Here is a 15,254-nt window from a genome sequence, read left to right on the forward strand (position 1 = left end):
GATATATGCAAGCATTGTTCTAAAAGAGGACATTGGGGTAAAATGTATAAAAAGCCCAATTGCCCAGGAACACCCAAATGCCAAGCTGCACAGCAGTATTTTGAGAAAGAGTCACTCAAGGAATAATGCCAAGGACATTTTCAATGTTCCATCCATGACACACAAACTTATCAACAAATCATAACTGCAACATTACAGCATACAGACCTCAGGCAGGCAGTATGTGTGGTCAATTTGGCAGACCACTGGATCCTGTGAGCAAAGCTGTAATCTTTACCTGCATTCCAGTGACAGACTGTCAAAGAAATACGTGCTAAATGTCAAAATTGGCATTTGTGCATGTGCAAATATAATTGCTTAATGCATCTTATAGAGGATGTGCTCAGGAATTGGGCGCAATGTGGTGAAGTCTGCGTAAGATACACTGACCACTTACAATGGATCTGACATTCCTTGATTCACATTATCTATCCTAGATACAAATATGCATCCTCAGTCTTTTACATTGTTGAAAAAGATGGTCTACCAGTATTCTTAGATCTATGTATTATTCAAATCTACAAGATAGCACACCACAGAGTGAAGCAACAAGTCATGAAAACATGTACAAATTAGATCTGGTAATGTTGAACATCCTGTAAGGCATTATCTGAAAGTAGCTGAAAATGTGTTGCTGGAAAAGCGCAGCAGGTCAGGCAGCATCCAAGGAACAGGAGATTCGACATTTCGGGCATAAGCCCTTCTTCAGGAATGAGGAAAGTGGGACACACTTTCCTCATTCCTGAAGAAGGGCTTATGCCCGAAATGTCGAATCTCCTGTTCCTTGGATGCTGCCTGACCTGCTACGCTTTTCCAGCAACCCATTTTCAGCTCTGATCTCCAGCAACCGCAGACCTCACTTTCTCCTCGAAGATTTTAACCTACTGCGAATCCTCTTGCAAGGATGCCTTCCTTGAAGAAGCTCTCTTCCTCCCTCTACAAGGATTTCAATGAGTCCCTCTCTTACTGCACACCCCAGGTCATCTCCTCTGCACAGAAGCTCTTCAGCCATGTTCTCAAACAGTCTCATTACCACAGCCACATCTCCTTCCTCCGCACCTGCCTACGGAGGGACATACTTTCCTCATTCCTGAAGAAGGGCTTATGCCCGAAACGTTGAATCTCCTGTTCCTTGGATGCTGCCTGACCTGCTGCGCTTTTCCAGCAACACATTTTCAGCTCTGATCTCCAGCATCTGCAGACCTCACTTTCTCCTCGAAGATTATCTGAAAGTATAAAGACAATATCTCAATGTGCATCTTGTAAATGTTTATTGTGAAAAGGAATACCAATATTAAAAAGGAAAAGTAGAAAGAAATAATGTATTATGGCATAGACTCCACATCAGATAGGTCTGTTGAGACAATTTAATGATATCACAATATATGACATTACAATATAAAGATATTCGCCTGACCTTCAACCACGTTCTCTGCATAACAGAGTCAGGGTATTGTGTTCAGTCAGATAGCTATGAACATGTATTGTAAAGTAACATCAGTAAGCATATAAACCAGACTATTGTAACCATGTAAATAGTCAATGTTGCAAATCAATTTCAAGATATCTGTCCCTAAAATGACTTGAGTCTCTGGTGTATATTTTAAGATGATAAGAAAAAGAAACAGGTAAAGGCCGTTTGGCCTCTTGAGCCTTCTCTGCCATTCAAAAGGTCATGGCTGATCCAACATTCTTAATGTCCACCTTCCTGAATTTTCCCTGTTGATTTCCCTACTGATTAAGAACCTGTCTATCTCAGTCTTATATAAAAACAAGGACTTTGCCCCACATACCGACTAACATATGCAAAAGCACAAACCACACCAAGTCTGGTCTAACATGGTGTAATATCCTTTTATGACTTTTGTATGGTATGCTTGAGAATGAAAAATTCTGTGGTGCTAGTGCCATTTTGTGTTATCTCTGCCTGTTGTAAACTTAGATAAACATCATGGCCTGAACCATGCATAACGTATTGGTTAACACAAAAATACATGGATGCATTTATTACATTTTGGAGAAGCTGATGGCAGTATTACCCAGTTGGAGAACTTGTACACTTGTCAGAATTGGTAGCTTCTTCAGAACAAAATTGGTTTGAATTGTAGTGGTAGGGCTTAATAAATATGCATAAGTGCCTCTGAGCTGTGCTGTATCTGTGACCTCAATAAGGTCGTGGAAGAGACTCTGCCAGAAGGTTTAAATTAATGCAAGTCTTTGGAAGATGACTGTGACTATATCATCATATATACATTGTTAATAAAGACAGTCTAAAGAAACCTTGAGGTCAGAGTTGAGGTTATCTGGAGGTTAGAAAACCCCATACTAAAACATGAATCACAGTATATTTCATTATTCCACTTCTAGTGATACATACAGAAAAATGTTACCATAACCATTTAAAGTTGTACCCCAACAATGACTGTAATCTTTACCCCTGCGTGTGAGATGCTGGACCTGATGTGGTTTTATAGATTCCTAACATCATAAGGTGTGGTCCAAATGCACAAGCCTGATGCGAGCACCCCACTAGATAGCAATATGTATTTATATCTCCAAGCCCCTCACTCAAACTTTTGACACAGGAATACTATCACTGGTTTAATAACCTACTCCACATTCCTTGCCATCAAGAGGTGGAAACGACAATCCACATAGGCTTAACCTGAACTGTTAAGGAAGTGGAGCTATGATATGCTCCAAGTGAGTATTGGCTAACCTATGGCACAGATGACCCATTGATAGCCAGAGCATTGGAGTGGACTGATAGCCTCACCTGTGTGGGAAAATGTTGCAATGACTGGATTTGTGAATGTAGTTGAACGACAGTGGAGCAACATGCAAGAATCAATTCTCGTGTAAGATTTTTCCCTCGTTTGCGACTGGGTTTCCATCTGGTTTCCATCTTGGGTCTTGTTCAGAGGCTGCCCCAAGGAGGCTTCTGTAAAACCATTGCATTTTCCCTCCCGCTGAAGTATGTTTTAAATCATGTACAAATAGCAAGATTTCAAAACATAAATCAGCATCAATCGTTTAAACAGCACTCATATGGGGGAGGGTCGCAGAATCATCAAGAAAGACAGAAAAACAAATCTCAGTATTTAGTCCAACGGGTCACTGCGATTTTGTCTCCAGCCCACAGTTTATAAATGGAGTATCCCCACTCATTAATGTCCTCAGGGAGTTCAAGTCACAAATTGTCTCCTTTTCCAGAAACCCAGGTTTGCAGATTTCTTTATTTCCCTCTACCTCTCAGCAACGGATAGTAAAATTCTCAGGCTTGTCTTCAAATCTCTCCCTAGCCTCCCTATGTCTGTAACTTCTTCCAGTCCTAACAATCTATTCCCCACACTCCCTGAGATATTTCCACTCCTCTAAATCTGACCTCTGCAGCCTCCTTGATTTTCATGAGAGAGTGGGGTGTAGTGTAGGTGAAATGATGTTTTACTCCTTCATCTGTCAGATCATAAAATCTCTAATGTGAGGCAGGCCATTCAGCCCATCAAGTCCACACTGACTCTCTGAAGAGCATCCCACCCACATCCACCCCATCCCTATCACCTTGCATTTCCCATGGCTAACTCACCTAGCCTGCACATCCCTGGACACTATGGGCAATTTAACATGGCCAATCCACCTAACCTGCATGATTTTGGACTGTGGGAGGAAACCCATGCAAACTCACACAGTCTCTCAAGGCTGGAACTAAAGCCATATCCCTGGCACTTTAAGGCATCAGTGCTAACCACTGAGCCACGTTGTCATCCCAAACTAGATACCTCATCTAGAGTAAAGTGAAGGTCAGCAAAAGGAGGGTTGATGAGGCATACTTGGATGATACATGTCAGAGGGTGGGTTGCAGATGTGTTACAGTGTATGTGTGAGGATGGTACAGCATGATATATTGTGACAACAGATACCCTGGTAGGAGAAAATGCATAGAGAACAGTCAGATAACCTCAGTGAACGCCTTGATAAACCAGCAAGTGAATTGCCCTCTCTGACCGAATTGAACTCTCACTCACTGTTCTGGGAGTAATTTGCACACATTTGTATCTGGATTCCAGAGGGACTTACCATTCTTTAGAGAGTTTATGATTTTGAGTCTTGTGTGCACTGTTGGAGTGAGATTTTTAATCTTTCGTCCAAAAATTACCCTGACTCACTCGTAAGAGAATACTCACCTTTCGTTAGAATGGGACCCTGGCCCATCGACATACATCACATATTAAGAGGATTCAGCGAAAAAGGATGATAAGAATGAAGATGCAGAAGAATGAAAGGATTAGAAAGAGGGAAAGAGCGAGTCAACGGGATGGAGAGAGGGGTGAGAGAGAGCATGCAAAAGGCACAGAGTGAGAGGCACAAAAGGAAACAGAGCAAGGAGAAGGAAGGGAGAGAGATTGGCAGAGAAGTTTGGGGGAAAGAGAATGAGGAAGTTAAAAGAAAGTGAGAAAAGAGGAAAAAAATGAAAGATGTAAAAGGAAACAAAAGGGAGGCAGAGAAAGAGCGGGGAAAGACAAATGAGAGAACCAATAAAAGAAACATTTAAACAGGAAACCAGGAATACGCACATGGAGAAGCACTGAGATTGCCTTTTCAGTGTTTTTCCGGGGAAGGGAGATATGAAATGGCATATACACAGAATCAGCTCCAATCAGGTTAGTCTTTAATAATCTAAAACTCAGACTCCAGCAGGAATGGCTCATAATATGACAGGGAAAAAGATTTGAAGTCTACCTTCACATTGGTTAGTAACTCTCGTATATTGTCAATGGCAATTGCTGGTTGCAGTACAAATGTCCGTTCTTCATCTGTACTACAAAAGCTGATTGGTCAAATGGAAAACATGTTGTGTTTGGAAAAGTTATGAATGTTGTCAAGGCACAGGAAGCAGTGAGATTAAGAAGCTGGACTACACGTTCCTGTGTTGTCATTGCTGACCATGGGGAGTTGCAATGAAAGCATTCCAGCAGTAGCTACTGTATGTACCCAATTGATGACCAGGATCTCTTTCCTTCTCCTTGTCAGAAAAGTGAAATTCAAAGATCACTTGTTTGCCATCATTAGCTATTTAAATTATGTTATTGTTGGGCAAAGTCTATGGCACGCTTGCCTTCATTGGAAGGGGTATTGAATATAAGGATAGGCAAGTTATGCTGCAGCTTTATATCTACAGTCACAGAACGCTACTCGATGAAACTTGCTTGATCTATATTAGCTGATGGGAATGGCAGCATGGTACCTCTCCAAAGTGCTCTTTCTCAGCATCAGGGTTTTTTTTTGTCTGAATGTAATATTGTATCTGGAATCTGAACTCTCCACTTATCTTAAAGAGTGTTTGCTTTGGACCAGAAGTCAGCAGCCTGAATGATTAATCCAGGGAATGTGTCTCAGTCAAAGTGATGATGGAGCTTTATAAAAATTAACCCATGGCATGTGGGAGTCTCTGACAAGTCCAGCATTTATTATCTAGCCTTAACTGGCCTTTGAACTGAGTGGCTTGCCAAGCCATGTCAGAGGGTCAATCATATTGCTGTGGGTCTGGAGTCACATGTAGGATATACCAGGTAAGAATGGCAGACCATCCCTAAAAGGCATAAGTGAGCAGCCAGGCTTTTACAATTGACAGTGGTTATGTGGTTGCCATAGGCTTGCTTTTAATTCCAGATTTTTAAAATTGAATTCAAATGCTACCATCTTTCATGGCGGGAGTTGAAACCATGTTCCCAGCACATTAGCCTGGAGCCTCTGGATTACCTAGTCCAGTGATTAAATCATCACCACCTTCTTTGTTGTGAAGGCCCACCTGGTTCACTGATATCCTTGAGGGGAGGGATAAATCTGCCATCCTTACCTAGTCTGAGACTACATGTAACTCCAGACCCACGCTCGGATTGCCAACTGGGATTACATATATCTCTGAAGGTTTAATCAATGTCTTTACTCCCCACATTACTCAGCCATTGGCCTGCCAACAGTTACATCCTTGTGACCTATGGCCTTCCTACTCAAATTGGAAAGAAAAAGACTCGCTACCCAATTGTATGATGGATGACTATCAGCCAAACAGCTTTTAAATTCCCTCCATTTTGACTATTTTTATATCTGGTAGAGAGAGAAGCTTGAAGCACACGACAAAACAAAAAGCATCTTTTTGGCTCAGTAGTTGACACTGCTGCCGCACAGCACCAAGATCCCAGGTTCGATTCCAGCCTCGGGTGATTGTGTGGAGTTTGTACATTCTCCCCGTGTCTGTGTGGGTTTCCTCCGGGTGCTCCGGTTTTCTCCCACAGTCCAAAGATGTGCAGGCCAGGTGAATTGGCCATGCTAAATTGCCCATTGTGTTAAGTGTGTTAGTCAGGGGTGAATATAGGGTGGGGGAATGGGTCTGGGTGGATTACTCTTCAGAGGGTCGGTGTGGACTTGCTGGGCCGAAGGGCCTGTTTCCATACTGTAGGTAATCTGGTTACTCTTCGGAGGGTCGGTGAGGCCTTGCTGGGCCGAAGAGCCTGTTTCCATACTGTAGGTAATCTAATCTAAAGTCTTTGTAATTTTTTAGCACTGTTGGACATAGCAATATCCTGGAGACCCCAAGCCAGTCCAGCAAGGGACAGCGACTCTATCCCACATCAACCTAGTCAATTCACAACTGCCTCTCAGAAGTGCTGAAATGAGTCCCACAGAAACAAAACTGTTGGTGGCATGGTGGTTCATTGGTTAGCATTGCTGCCTCATAGTGTCAGGGATCTGAATTTGATTCCACCCTTGGGTGGCTCTCAGTGTGTAATTTGCACATCCTCCCTGTGTCTGCACGGATTTCCTCCAGTTTCACATCCTTCAGATGTGCAGGTTAGGTGGATTGGCCATGGGAAATGCAGGGTTACAGGGATAGGACAAGGGATGGTCTGGGTGGGATACTCTTCAGATGTTCGTTGTGGCTGAATGGCCTGTTTCCGCATTGTGGGGATTCTATGACTCTTACCTACCGTGTAGCTCAGTCCAGAGTGCCACCACCTTCTCAGAGTCAACTCGGTAGGTGTAGGAAATGTCAGCCTTACCAGCAACATCCCGGGAATTCTTTAAAAAAAACAACCTTTTATGTATAGGAGGTGTGTTTGCTGAGCTGTTCGCTTATGTGAGCGTGTTTGTTCTGCAAAGATTGTACATCGATGCCCATGAAGCCATCAGTCTCACTGTTGCCTACATTATAGCAGTGACCGCACTTTGTAAAGTGTCTTGGGGCATTCTGAAAGTGCAGCACTAGAGGAACAGGAGGAGGCCATTCAGCCCCTCAAACCCATCTATTACAATTCATTGCAATCATGGCAGGTCCATCACTCAACCTTTGGTTGGTTAAAAAGAACAATTGTTCATTTATCCTGTTGACAGGAGAGAGTTCCAAATCTCTACTACCCTTTGCATTGTGAAACTTATCCTTATTTCAAGCCAGAAGGCCAGGCTCCATGATTTCGTCTCTGTCTCTTCATCCAACATGAGATGAAAGGTGCTATATAAATGTGAATTATTTCAGCTTGCATGTTGTGATATGCAGTTGTTAGATTGTATGCTGCTGTTTGAGAGGATAGACAGTGTCACAATCATTCATCAAAATGACTGGCTCAATCAGAGTCAAAAATATGGTGACATTTACAGCACAGGCAGATCATTCAGGCCATTGCACCTATTGCTAGCTGAAATTAACACTAAAATTCTTCTAAACAAAAAAAATTGAATAAACTAAAGATGTTGGAAATCTGAAACAAAAAGAGAAATTGCTGCAAAACCTCAACAGGTCTGACACCATCTGTGGGGAGAAATCAGAGTTAATGTTTCGGGTCCAGTGATCTTTCTTCAAAACTGATAGTAGCTAAGAATTCTGGATTTTATACAGAAAAGTAAATGAGAGAAAAATTTGTACAAAAGAGTGGTTAGAGACCAGCCTGGGAGAATGAAAAGCTGCTAATGGGGACTATTAGTAACTGACAATGGATAGTGTGATAGTAGCCAACATGATGACAAGATAGACAGACAGGAGGCTGGCAGAACACAGGAAGCCTCAGTGGGTGGAGAAGTTGACATTTCAGGTGTAACCCTTCTTCAGGACTGGGGCTGGGTGTAGGGGTAGCTGCAGATAAAGGGGGTGGTGATGGGAGCAGGGTGGTGAAGTGGGGATAGGTGAAAACAGATTGAGGGTGCGACATGTCAGTCAATGGGAGGAATGAATCTGGTTGGTGGCAGGGAGGAGTGGAGGAGATGGGAAGGGCAGGGAAGGGAGTCGGGGGATGGAAGGGAAGCTATTTGAAATTGGAGAACTCAATGTTGAGTCCTACAGACTGTAGGCTGCCCAGGCAGAGGATGAGGTGTTGTTTGAACTGTAGCTTTTGTAGCAATGGAGGAGGCCAAGGATGGTCATGTTGGAAAAGGAGTGGTTAGGGGAATTGAAAAGGGTGGTGACTGGAAGGTCCGGTCAGCCCCTGTGAGTCTGGCTGCAATGCTCGGCAAACCATTCCTTAAGTTTACATTCCCCCTGATGTAGAGAAGACCACACTGGGAGCACCTGATACAGTAAACTAGGTTGGAAGAGAGGCAGGTGAACCTCTGTGTCACCTGGAAGGACTGTTTGGGACCCTGGATGGAGGTGAGGGGTGTGGTGTATTGGCAGCTGGGCCGACAGGGCCAACTGGACCTCCTAGTCACTGCCCATTTCAATGCCACCAACCAGATTCATTCCTCCCATTTACCAACCAGGTCATACCCTCTGTCTTCACTTACCCCACTTCACCACCCGGACCTTGTCACCCTCTTTATTTGCAACTCCCTCTACACCCACCTCCCAGTCCTGAAGAAGGGTTACACCTGAAAGGTCGACTTCTCCACCTCCTGTTGCTGCCCTGGCTTGCTGTGTTCTTCCAGCCCCCTGCCTGTCTATTTTGGATTCCAGTACCTGCAGTTGTTTTTGTCTCTAATCACGTGATGACAAGGCCGGGGGGGTATAGGGTTTAGGATAAGGGTATGGGAGAAGGTGCCTCAAGCCCGAAAATTGTTGAACTCGATATTGAGTCCAGAAGGCTGTAGAGTTCCCAAGCAGGAAATGAGGTGCTGCTCTTCTGGCTGGCGATGACCTTCTCTGGAACATAGCAGCAAACCTGAGACAGAGATGTAGGCCAGAGAACACAGGTGGTGTGTTGGAGTGGCAGGCAACTGGAAGTTTGGGGTCTTTTTGCGAACAGAACGTAGGTGCTTGGTGAAGTGAACACCCAGTCTGCACTTTATTCACCCAATGTAGAGGAGACCACATTGTGAGCTGCCATGTTCTCTCTCTCTCTTTGGGCTGTATTTCCACCTATGGTTTACTCCTCCCCCACCCTATCTTCTGCATGAAAAACATCCTTTCCCTAGCTACCATCAGTTCTGAGGAAGCTCACTGGACCTGAAGTGTTAACTCTGATTTCTCTCCACGGATGCTGCCAGACCTGTTGAGATTTTCCATCAATTTCTTTTGTAATTGTCATTCATCTTAAAATTAAAACACACTTGCAATTAATTCCCATTCTTCAGAAATATAACTGTTAAAATGTGAAACTATCTACTTCATGCATGAACACATGCTGATCTGACTGGGGCTTCAAGCGGTTTCTTACCTTTTGAAGGACTTCAGAATTTGGGGACAGTGGGTAAATTAAGTGTTAAGGCACGTCCATTTGTTGCTGAGTGCACTAGAATGTATGCCAGCCTGCTTGGCAATGTTCATCCCTTTCACCAGTGTCCAAAAGCACTTACTTTGATTGGGACAAATGCATGGGTGTTCTGCTTCAAATTTGTGACCTCTCAAAAGTGGCATATGTCAGTAAGCTGTCAACAGCAGAAGTTGAAAGACTGCTTCAAAGCCCGAGGTAAAATCTATTTAGTGCACATGATTTATTTATTGTTAAATGAGCAGATATTGTTACCAGACTCCCTGGCAAAAGCAAAAATAGAATCACTAATCAGCCATGGATGTTCTGCTTCAAATCCGTGACCTTTCCAAACTGGCATGTCAGCAGGCCTGAGATAGAGGTGTAGGTTAGGGAACATGCAGAAGTGAAAAGACTGTTTCAAAGCCTGTTGTGAAAATCTGTTTAGTGCACAAGATTTATTTATCGTTAAGTGAGCAGATATTGTAATCAGATTCCCTGGCAAAAGCAAAAATAGAATCAGGACTCCATCATTAGCTTAAATTCACTTCTTCCATACCAGAGGTGTGGTGGCAGCAATGTGTGATATCTACAAGATGTACTGCAGAAATTCACCTATGCTTCCTTCCAAAAACGTCTGCTACCTTTTGGAAAAACAAGACTAGCAGATGCATGGAAATAACACCACCTGGAAGTTCCCCTCCAAACCACTAACCATCCTGACTTGAAAATATGTTGCCATTCTTCAAGTGTCATGAGGTCAAAATCCTGGAATTCTAGTCAATGGTAGGGCCCTGGGGAACAAAGAGATCTCAGAGTACAGATTCATAGCTCCTTGAAATGGCGTCACAGGGAGACAAGGCAGTGAAGAAGGATTTTGGCATGTTTTCTTTCATCGGTCTAAGCATTGTGTTTAGGAGTTATGATGTCTTGATGCAGCTGTACAAGATGTTAGTAATACCACATTTGAAATACTGCATACAGTTCTGGTGGCCCTATTATCAAAAGGATATTATTAAACTACAAGTCAAGGTGGTTTGTGACTGGAGAGGAAATTTCAAGTGGTCGTATTCCCACACCTGTTGCCTTTGTCCTTCTAGATGATAGTGGTTCCGGGTTTGGAAGGCCAAACAGCCATTCAAGAACACAGTTCACCACCACAGTCTCAAGGATAATTATGGATGGGGTAGTTCATGCTGGCCCAGCAAGCAATGCCCACATCACATGAAAGCACATGATATAGCTCAAATGGCTAAGATAAATAAACAAAAATAGAAGCATTGGCTGTAACTATTGAACTATGGTTCCAAGTCTATCCAAGATGGAGGATGGGAAAAAATTCTGGCTGTAACAGCTGCTCCTTTATTGAGGTATTTTAGGTGTTGGAGGTGATTTCCTCGAATTCCAGAAACAACAATTACTGTTTTTATGCTGTTGCATTGTTTTGGAACTTTGGGGGAAAAAAAGTCAAAACAACAGCAGTTTAAAAGGGAGAGGAACAGACAAAGGAAGCACATGGCGAAGTCAGTGCAGGAGAGATAGAGAAATAAACTGACACATCAGTGAACCTGCACAGTTACTGCCTTTGCTGTTTGAACTCACGTATCGCTGGACATTGGAGTGCGTCTGGGAAAATTGACAAACAGTGAAATTCACAACTGATCTTGGAGGAACTGTTTGGGTGAAGTTCACAGCATAGAAGCAGATAAGTGTATTGTTTTTAAGTGGGACCTACAGAAAGTCTGCAGTAGTTAGTAGAGTAGGTTCTTTCTTGATGATATGTTTTTTGAGATATGTCTCTTGATTAAACATAAAATGTAAACCATAACTATTAATTTATCCTGGGGCAGTGTTTTGTAGAGGAAGAAGACAGTGTTATTTTCTGGGTCTGACCTTTAGTAGAGTCATATGCGTTTCTTGTCAGATGTGGGAGTTTAAAGAGCGTTACTGCGGATTAAATCTATAATAAATGCTGTTGGTTGCAAATCTTATCAAATCAAATGGATCAGTTGGAGAGACAGTTAGAAGCAATGAGGAATTTGCAACAGCAACAGTATGTGATGGATGTTATAGGAAGTGCGGGCGGGCGGGGGGGGGGGGGAGTCTCAGATACAGTGACATAGATGGGTTAACTCCAGGAAAGGTAAGAGAGGTAGGCAGCTAGGGCAGGAGCCTTCAGTGGCTATACCCATTTGAAACAAGTATGCTGTTTTGGAAAATGTAGGAGGTGATGGATTCTCAGGGGAGCGTAGCATGAACAGACAAGTTTCTGGTATTGAGACAGGCTCTAATGCAATGAGGGGTACGTCGGTTCCAAGAGATCAATTGTGTTACGGGATTCTCTAATCTGAGATACAGATAGACGTTTCTGTGGCTAGCAGCGAAAAATCAGAATGGCGTGTTGCTTCCCTGGGGCCAGAATCAAGGATGTCTCTGAGAGGGTGCAGAATGTTCTCAAGGGGGAGAGGGGCCAGCAAGAGGTCATTGTCCACATTGGAACCAACGACATAGGAAGGGAAAAGGTTGAAATGCTGAAGGGAGATTACAGAGAGTTAGGCAGGAATTTAAAAAGGAGGTCCTTGAGTATAGTAATATCTGGATTACTCCCAGTGCTACGAGCTAGTGAGGGCAGGAATAGGAGGATAGAGCAGATGAATGCATGGCTGAGGAGTTGGTATATGGGATAAGGATTCACATTTTTGGACCATTGGAATTTCTTTTGGGGTAGAAGTGACCTTACAAGAAGGACTGGTTGAACCTAAATTGGAAGGGGACTAATATACTGGCAGGGAGATTTGCTAGAGCTGCTTGGGAGGATTTAAACTAATAAGCGAGTCAAACAGTCAGGGCAGGTAGGGATAAGGTAAGGACTAATGAATTAAACTGCATTTATTTCAATGCAAGGGGCCTAACAGGGAAGGCAGATGAACTCAGGGCATGGTTAGGAACATAGGACTGGGATATCATAGCAGACACATGGCTCAGGAATGGACAGGACTGGCAGCTTAATGTTCTAGGATACAAATGCTACAGGAAGGATAGAAAAGGAGGCAAGAGAGGAGGGGGAGTGACGTTTTAGGTAAGGGATAGTATTACAGCTGTGCTGAGGGAGGATATTCCCAGAAATACATCCAGGGAAGTTATTTGGGTGGAACTGAGAAATAAGAAAGGGATGCACACCTTATCGGGAATGTATTATAGATCCCCTAATAGTCGGAGGGAAATTGAGAAACAAATTTGTGAGGAGATCTCAGTTATCTATAAAAATAATATGGTGGTTATGGTAGGGGATTTTAACCTTCTGAACATAGATTGAGACTCCCATAGTGTTAAGGGTTTAGATGGAGAGAAATTTGTTAAGTGTGTGCAAGAAAATTTTCTGATTAAGTATGTGGATGTACCTACTAGAGAAGGTGCAAAACTTGACCTACTCTTGGGAAATAAGGCAGGGCAAACTGAGGTGTAAGTGGGGGAGCACTTTGGGGCCAGTGACCAAAATTCTATTAGGTTTAAAATAGTGATGGAAAAGGATAGACCAGATCTAAAAGTTGAAGTTCTAAATTGGAGAAAGGCCAATTTTGACAGTATTAGTCAAGAATTTTCAAAAGCTAATTGGAAGCAGATGTTCGAAGGTAAAGGGACGGCTGGAAAATGGGAAGCCTTCAGAAATGAGATAACGAGAATCCAGAGAAAGTATACTCCTGTCAGGGTGAAAGGAAAGTCTGATAGGTATAGGGAATGCTGGATGACTAAAGAAATTGAGGGTTTGGATAAGAAAAAGAAGGAAGCATATGTAAGGTATAGACAGGATAGATTGAGTGAATCCTTAGAAGAGTATAAAGGCAGTAGGACTATACTTAAGAGGGAAATCAGGAGAGCAAAAAGGGGACATGAGATAGCTTTGGCAAATAGAGTTAAGGAGAATCCAAAGGGTTTTTTAAAATACATTAAGGAGAAAAGGGTAACTAGGGAGAGGATAGGGCCCCTCAAAGATGAGCAAGGCAGCCTTTGTGTGGAGCTGCAGAAAATGGGGGAGATACTAAACAAGTATTTTGCATCAGTATTTACTGTGGAAAAGGATATGGAAGATATAGAAAGTAGCAAAATAGATGGTGACATCTTGCAAGCGACCATATTACAGACGAGGAAGTGCTAGATGTCTTGAAACGCATAAACATGAATAAGTCCCCAGGACCTGATCAGGTGTACCCTAGAACTCTGTGGGAAGCTAGAGAAGTGATTCCTGGGCCTCTTGCTGAGATATTTGTATCATTGACAGTCACAGGTGAGGTGCCAGAAGACTGGAGGTTGGCTAACGTGATGCCATTGCTTTCGAAGGGTGGTAAGGACAAGCCAGGGAACTATAGACTAGTGAGTCTGACGTCAGTAGTGGGCAAGTTGTTGGAGGGAATCCTGAAGGACAGGATGTGCATGTATTTGGAAAGGCAAGGACTGATTGGGGATAGTTAACATGGCTTTGTGCGTGGGAAATCATGTCTCACAAACTTAAAAGATTGAGTTTTTTGAAGAAGTAACAAAGAGAATTGATGAGGGCAGAGCGGTCGATGTGATCTATATGGACTTCAGTGAGGCATTTGACAAGGTTCCCCATGGGAGAATGATTAGCAAGATTAGATCTCACGGAATACTGGGAGAACTTGCCACTTGGATACAGAATTGGCTCAAAGGTAGAAGACAGGGTGTGGTGGTGGAGGGTTGTTTATCAGACTGGAGGCCTGTGACTAGTGGAGTGACACTAGGATCGGTGCTGGGTTCTCTACTTTTTGTCATTTACATAAATGATTTGGAAGCGGGCATAAGAGGTACAGTTAGTAAGTTTGCAGATGATACCAAACTTGGAGGTGTAGCGGACAGCGAAGAGGATTACAACAGGATCTTGATCAGATGGGCCGGGAAGTGGCAGATGGAGTTTAATTGGAGATAAATGTGAGGTGCTGCGTTTTGGGAAAACAAATCTTAGCAGGACTTATATACTTAATGGAAAGGTCCTAAAGAGTGTTGCTGAACAAAGAGACCTTGGAATGCAGGTTAATAGCTCCTTGAAAGTGGAGTCTCTGGTAGATAGGATAGTGAAGAAGGTATTTGGTATGCTTTCTTTTATTGGTCAGAGTATTGAGTACAGGAGTTGGGAGGTCATGCTGCGGCTGTACAGGACAATGGTTAGGCCACTTTTGGAATATTGCGTGCAATTCTAGTCTCCTTCCTATCGGAAAGATGTTGTGAAACTTGAAAGGGTTCAGAAAAGATTTACAAGAATGTTGCCAGGGTTAGAGGATTTGAGCTGTGGGGAGAGGCTGAACAGGCTGGGGCTGTTTTCCCTGGAGTGTCGGAGGCTGAGGGGTGACCTTATAGAGGTTCACAAAATTATGAGGGGCATGGATAGGATAAATAGACAAAGTCTTTTCCCTGGTGTCGGGGATTCCAGAACTAGAGGGCATAGATTTAGGGTGAGAGAGGAAAAATATAAAAGAGATCTAAGGGGCAACTTTTTCACACAGAGGGTGATGAGTGTATGGA

This window comes from Hemiscyllium ocellatum, chromosome 47 (genome assembly GCF_020745735.1).
Source record: "Hemiscyllium ocellatum isolate sHemOce1 chromosome 47, sHemOce1.pat.X.cur, whole genome shotgun sequence".
NCBI lineage: Eukaryota > Metazoa > Chordata > Chondrichthyes > Orectolobiformes > Hemiscylliidae > Hemiscyllium > Hemiscyllium ocellatum.